Source organism: Vicia villosa, linkage group LG2 (assembly GCF_029867415.1).
Source record: "Vicia villosa cultivar HV-30 ecotype Madison, WI linkage group LG2, Vvil1.0, whole genome shotgun sequence".
Taxonomy (NCBI): domain Eukaryota; kingdom Viridiplantae; phylum Streptophyta; class Magnoliopsida; order Fabales; family Fabaceae; genus Vicia; species Vicia villosa.
Genome location: NC_081181.1, coordinates 9,298,490 through 9,305,531, shown reverse-complemented (window position 1 = coordinate 9,305,531; position 7,042 = coordinate 9,298,490). Strand labels below are relative to the sequence as shown.

The 7,042-nt window shown below is 28.0% G+C and overlaps 1 long non-coding RNA gene across 1 annotated transcript; it reads left to right on the top strand.

Annotated features, from left to right (window-relative positions):
• Window positions 1-4,225: 4,225 nt before the first annotated feature.
• LOC131645835 (uncharacterized) lies at window positions 4,226-6,097 on the top strand. Its single transcript, XR_009297207.1, has 4 exons — window positions 4,226-4,507; window positions 4,647-5,313; window positions 5,825-5,887; window positions 6,024-6,097. It is a non-coding gene; the product is annotated as an uncharacterized LOC131645835 (long non-coding RNA).
• The last annotated feature ends 945 nt before the right edge of the window (window positions 6,098-7,042 follow it).

Genomic DNA, 7,042 nt, shown 5'->3' with positions numbered 1-7,042 from the left:
TCAATAAATTTTGCATCTATTATTTCTAAAAAAAACTTGTTGTAGAAGACATTTCTTTCAAATATGCATGCCAATTTATTTTTCAAAGTAATGTTTTTATAGATGAATTAATTGAAAATTTTAAATTTGAAATAATTTTTCTACATTTATTTTTGAATATTGATTGTCATTAAATAATCAAGTTTTTTAATTCTAACAATATTAGAATGAATAAGGATTTATGGTTGATTGAGTTAAGTGGATAAATATATATGTAAGGTTCTAGACCAAAAAAAATTAAAATTATAAAACAAAAATATATTCAATTGTAATATTTATACATTTGTATTAAACTATGTAAATTATCCACTAAATTATAAAAAGAAAATCCAAAAAGTTATTAAAAAAAAATAAGAGTTTTATAAATTTCCCAAATTAAAAAAAAAAGTGTTTTCATATTTATTTTCAACATAATGCAAAATTCAATTTTCTACAAAATCATATTCATCAATGTCTTCACCTTTAAGTTGATCATATTCAATATCTCTAGATGATTCAATATTACAACTAAAGACAAAATTATTTGAAATTTAAGTACTTTTATCGTAGTTAAGAATTTAATACATCAAAACTTTAATGTCACTGTCAATACAATTGCGGTTGTATTTGGGAAAAATATAACTCCACTTGATTTTAACATGAAAACTCTTTGTCAAAAAAAGGTGGCTTTGATCGTCAACCAATAAATGTTTGTTTAGCTATATGGGTACACCTACTATGTACAGATATAAATAGAGGAACATGTTGGATTTAGAATCATTTCGCTTTTTAATCAAAATTCCCATAAATATTTTTGGAGCCTAGTAAGTTCATTAAGGAAATTTCTGTTTAAATAGGAAAATATTTTTTAATCAGTCTAATATCATATACCATTAGACTTGTAATTAGATCATTAAAAACGAAACCAATGTCTAATTGGTATGAATGGTTTCATTCACCATTAGACTTTTCTAATTAGGATGTTTGTAACTGGTGGAGTATGTCCAAACTCCTGTTGGTGTCTTTGTATAGATTGAGTACTTTTTTTGTACTTCTTTTAAGTTATGTTTCACCACAGTTGAAAATTTTCGTCTGGTCATGAGTTCGAATCTTAGCACCTACAATTTTGTTTTATTATTTATTTTTAAGCCACTTTTCACCACGGTTAGAACTTTCAACCGTGGTGAAAAATGACGCATGGTCATGCGTTCGAATCTTCCTGCTGTTGTTGTTTTATTGTTGTTTTTATTTTATTAAAAGACATACAACAACAGTAGTGTGCTATCCACTTTTCCAAGATATAACGCTCTATGTTCATTATTTTTCCTAGACAAATTTAGACGAACTTAGACGAATTTCATCTTTCATCTTTCATTTACGAGACTATAATTCTCCATTAATCCAAGCTCGAAAGCATCATTTCTTACATAAATATAACTCGAAAGTATCATTTCTTTCATTAACAAATTTCAAAACTTCGTTATTTTTCTCCAACATGAATGAGACAAGGAAAACATGGATTCAAGTTAGCAATGTATAAGTTATTGTTGTGTCAGGTAAAATTTTTAATGTTGTTGTTGTTGAGATTTAATGTTTGATGATTTTATAGTATTTATTTTTTGCTGTTATTGTTGTTATTGTTCTTGTTGTTCTCATTGTTGTTGTTCTTGTTGTTGTTCTTGTTGTCCTTCTTGTTGTTGTTCATGTTGTTCTTATTTTTGTCCTTGTTGTTATTGTTGTTCTACTACTGTATTTTTTATTTTACTAAAAGACATACAACAGCGGTTATTTAATACAACCGTTGTTGTATGTAGTGCGATATCTAGTTTACTACAACGGACACTATACCGTAATTGTAAATAACCCACTTACAATCACACGCTAAGTAACAATGGACCGTCAATCGTGATTATAGCTCTTTCACAATCGTTGTTATATGTGTTATCTGGGGTAGTGTAACCTCTTCAATTCTTTCATACATTTCTCATATATTTTAGTCGTAGTGCTTTGAGAGTGTTCTTGAGTCTAAAAGATATTGTTCTGAATGAATGTATCACTGTAAATTTATCAAGAGTAGAATTTTCTCTTGAGTAAATTATTCCTCCTTAAGAAGTGATTATTTTGGTCGGGAGAAAAATCATTGAATGTTTTTCTTATTTGTATTTCGGAGATTAGTCTTAGTCTCAGGTTTGGTTCAAGAGCTCCACCATTGAAAAAATTCTCTTTTGGTTTGTGAAGATCAACCAATAAAAAATTCCACAATAATTCTTGAGCTTAGACTGGTTAAAATTTTATATCTGTTCAAGATTATCTTAGTGTAAAATCTCACTCGATTTTTGAGTTCAACTCAATCTAAAAACTAAATAGATTTGAGATCAGCCAGGCACAAATATTGTTCGATTCGTGGCTAGTCTGTGTAAAACCTCAATGCAATTTAGAGGATAACTAACTCAACACACCGTCTTTTTTCAATATTATTATGTACAAAATATCTATTTAATGTGAATACTAACCACTTCAAACCTATTCATTGTATAGTTGGAAGTTAACGTCAAACTTTATTTTTTTTTTCTTGTATAAGGGGATTTATGGGCATAACCATCTAAAAGATCTCAAATAATAGTTGATAATCTCAAAATCAATTCTTTGAGAGATTAGCATGTCACTTCATAATAATGAACCTCTATAAATCTCTAGTGTTATTTCTATTCCCCTATCTTCTTTATTTTCTACGTAATTTCTTTATTTTGAATTTCTGCTTTATATTTATTCAAAATTCGTATTTATTCAAACATTTGATAAATTTTTTCAAACTCTTATTTTAAAAATAATTTTATTTTAAATTAAATATTTTCAAACTTCTATATTTTACTCTGCCTCATATATTTAACAATTATAAATATATTTATAAATATATAAGTAAAGGAATAATTAATACTTTTTAAAATTTAAAGAGAAACTTATGAAAAAAATCAAAAGAAAAACTCAAAAGCGTCTTATTTAAAGCCAAATATTTTAATTAAGGTTTTTATATTGACTTGAATTTAAAATATAAAATTTTAAGAAAGTGTTATTATTTTAAATTCTTAAAGATTATTTTATGACACCTAACATTTGTTTTTTTACAGAGGGAAATTTTTTTATTAAATAATATATTTTTAATTTTGTTTACCTATTTACTTTATATAAAAAATGAATATTATGATAATTTCCATTTCCATTTTCATGTCTCTGTCAATTCAATTATATTGGTCAAAAAAATGTGGCTGAGAATTAGATATATCAACCAAAAGAGATGATTTATATTCAACTAAATAATGTATTGTTTTAAAAACAAACCAAAATCTTAAATAATGTATTAAGATTTGAGAGTGTGCAGTATTTATATTTTGAGTTTAAAGGTAGTGCACTGACCGTATAAACTAATTTTACACATACAACTAATTAAAATTCTTATACTTGCCATGTCATATTAGTATTTTAAAATTAAAATTATATTTTAATTAAATACTTGGTTATGATTGGTTGACAGTATAAAAAAATTTTACACTGTTAGTGTGTATTTCTTTTTCTCTTATATTTTTAACTTAAACATGTGTGTATTGTTAATCAAATAATAGAATTAAGTGACTTGAATTTGAATTTTTTTTCATCAAACCTTACTTACTTTTTCGGTTCTCTTAATGTCAAAGGATTAAAGACCAAACAAAATATTGATAGCTATTTATCAACACAGCCCTTAACTTGTAGGGTATCTGAGCAATAAATTTGCAAATTTTCTAATACTATTCAAACGTATGTTTATTGAATTATTACTTTTTTTGTTCCAAACCTGTCGGTTCAATTTTAATGTAGTGTGATGTCATGTGCCTATTTATGTTTCACGTCATATTTAGAAATATTCTGTTTTTAATAAAAAATAAATATATTTAGTTTTTGTCTGTTTGTTGCAGATATTTTTTTAAGGTGAGGACTAGGTTACCCCATCAAAACTAGGGGTAAATTACCCATGTTTATATTGACAAATAAAATAACGCCATTTGTAATTTTTTGTAATGATTATTATTATTATTTTATTAAATAATTAATTTATATATATTTTTAATTGTTTTTATCTTTAATGTTATTACAGTTTATCTATTTTACCCTTTAATTAAAAAAAAAATGAAAAACAGACTTAATCTCTTCTATTTGTATGGATGGAAAATTAAATGCGTTAATTTTTCCCCCTTTCATCTAAAATCCCTAACAACCTCCGCTTTCACCGTGTTACCAATCTAAATTCCCAAGAATCCTTTCTTCCACCATGTTAATTCACTGCATCTCTTCAATTCAAAGGCACACAAGATCATGTCTGTGTCGGTGAAAGAGGCCACGTGCCGATGCTGATACATATGTCATCGCCGAGTTTAACCGGTAGCTCATCATCTACGAGGAACCACCGAAGTTATCTCAGGAATCCTCCGTCATGATTAAATCGAAGCTTCAGGTGAAACCCCTTAATCTTTCTCAAACCCTCTCTAATATCCTACTTCTCATCAATTTTGCAGACACTTGCGAGTTGAAATGTACAATTGTTATTTTTATTGTTTTATCTTGTTATAATTTGCAATGATTTTGTGTGTTAGGGGACTAATAATCATCTAGAGCTAATGGAGAAAATGAATGCAAAGGTTGCAGAAGAGTATAAAGGGTTTGCTGATTTGGCTTCAAGGTTAACGGTGTTTGTGGAGCAACTGAAATGCGAGAGTGGTAACTATGCTTGATAAATATGTGGCTTTGTGGAGCAACTGAAATGCAAGAGTGGTAACTATGCTTGATAAATATGTGGCTTTGTTGGAATCAAAAGTGTAATCTCATTACCAAACCAAACGTCCATCGTCCTAAATAACAAATAATGTACGTATTGAGGAAATGCGTAGGACAAACAAGAATAGTCTTGCCCAACATTCTAATTTACTTATTTTACTCTCAACTTGTATCATTTTGCTATACTTTATACACTTAATTTGGCTTTTGATATAGCTAAAAATAGAACTTGATCACAATTGCGGCTGCAATTGTCTGGATTTTTTTAATATCAAGATTTGTGATGCGACTGCAACTGACCCTCCTCGGCGACTGCAACTATTACTGTGATCTCTATGTAAGACCCTGCAACTGTTACTGCAATCGCTATGTAAGACCCTGTTCGGCGACTGCTACTGTTACTGCAATCGCTATGTAAGACCATGCTCGTTATATCCTCCGCAGTGTCGAGTTATCTTGTTGACCAGATCCCATGATCACCCATAGGTAAAACTTAGTTATATGAAATTTGGACAAGTATTATGTTATTTTAAGAAAGGGTAAAAATATATTACTGATATATCTTCATAAGTACTTGATATAGAATGTATAAAATAATAGCATGTATAATACTATAGATTATTTTCTGTGAATCAATGCTGAATCAACATAACTGTTTATTGGAAAAGTATATGAAAAATTGTTTTGTTTTATTAGCATCAATATTATTCAATTTCCTTGTTCTGTTTTTGTCTTACTTTATTTCCTTTCTAATTATTTTGTTTTTGTAATTGACTTGTTGACTGACTGTTTCTTTATCACATTGTTTCTTTCCAGTTACTTCATCGAAATTGATATAAGATATTCTAAAATTTATAGTAAATTCTTTAATAAAATTGAAACTTGATTCATAATAAGGTTAAATTTATGATTTGGAGAATAATTTTCTGATTCATGATTGGAATTTGGTAACTATGGATTTACTGTGCTCTTGTTGATGTTTTTTCATGTTACAAAGAACTATACCAGCAGATGCTTGCCAAGGCTCGATGGAAAATTACTTATGCAGTCTCTTTACAAGGTAATTATCGATGTAATCGTGTTACAGATTTTCAGTATCAGAGCATTCCCATGTTTTTTTTTGGAACAAACCAGATAATCTAAACACATTCCTCCACGAAGACTTTGATTTGATAATTGAAGTTCTCTACTTGCAGGTTCTACTTTCTTTGTCAAAAACCTATCCTATTGTGCAAAAGTCGTTGTTAAAATATTCACATAATAATGTAAGGAAATTAAAAAAATTTAGTGTTATATAAGTTTTTCATACTTCAATCTTATAACCATTCTCTCCTTGTTGCATCATCCAATGAATCACCCAAATCGCGCAATCATTCCTAAAAAAAAAATTTATCCGATAAGAGATACAATAAAGGAAACAAAAATTTATAAGAAAACATTAATTAAATAATATAGAGTTGTAACTTACAATCCTTCCCGTTGACTTCCCAAACCTTTTGGAGTGACTAATTTAAACTCTGTTATTTTATTGCCATAGTTTGGTTTGGTATCATAGAATGTAGAATCCATCAACAGTTTTTCCATAAAAATAGACTGAACCACACATAAATTTGTTAGTGGTTTTCTATCATAGTTGAATATGTTACATTATAACTAACTATAGTGTGAAGAGTTTTGTTACCAATTTTTTGATGCTAAGCATCCTGCTATTAACAGTGGAAGAACTTTGGCAAGAGGAGTCCAGATATATTAATTCTCGAGTCTCAAAATTAATTACCAACAAGAACCAATGAAGACTATCCATATCATGAATCGGTATAAATATCTGATCATTTTCAAATATTAATTTCATAATCATGTAAATAATAAATAAAAAAATATTATTTATATATATACAAATACCTTTGAAATCATATCAGCATTCCCCATAAATTGTTTCCTATAGTTCTTCATTATTTTTTGCATTGGTGAATTCCATGATAGCATATATTGCTAAATACATATAGATAGAAAAGTTTAAACAAGAATAAGCACACATGGACATACTTTTTTAATAAATAATTAGCATAAATAAATTACCGCTATATAAGATGGCAGAAACCAATTTTCTGGATGACGCATTTCCTTTCTCGCATCATAAGTCAGCATGCACGCAACCAAGTCTATTATTTGAAACAAAATTTTCTTAACATTATAATCTTTAACAAATATAGTT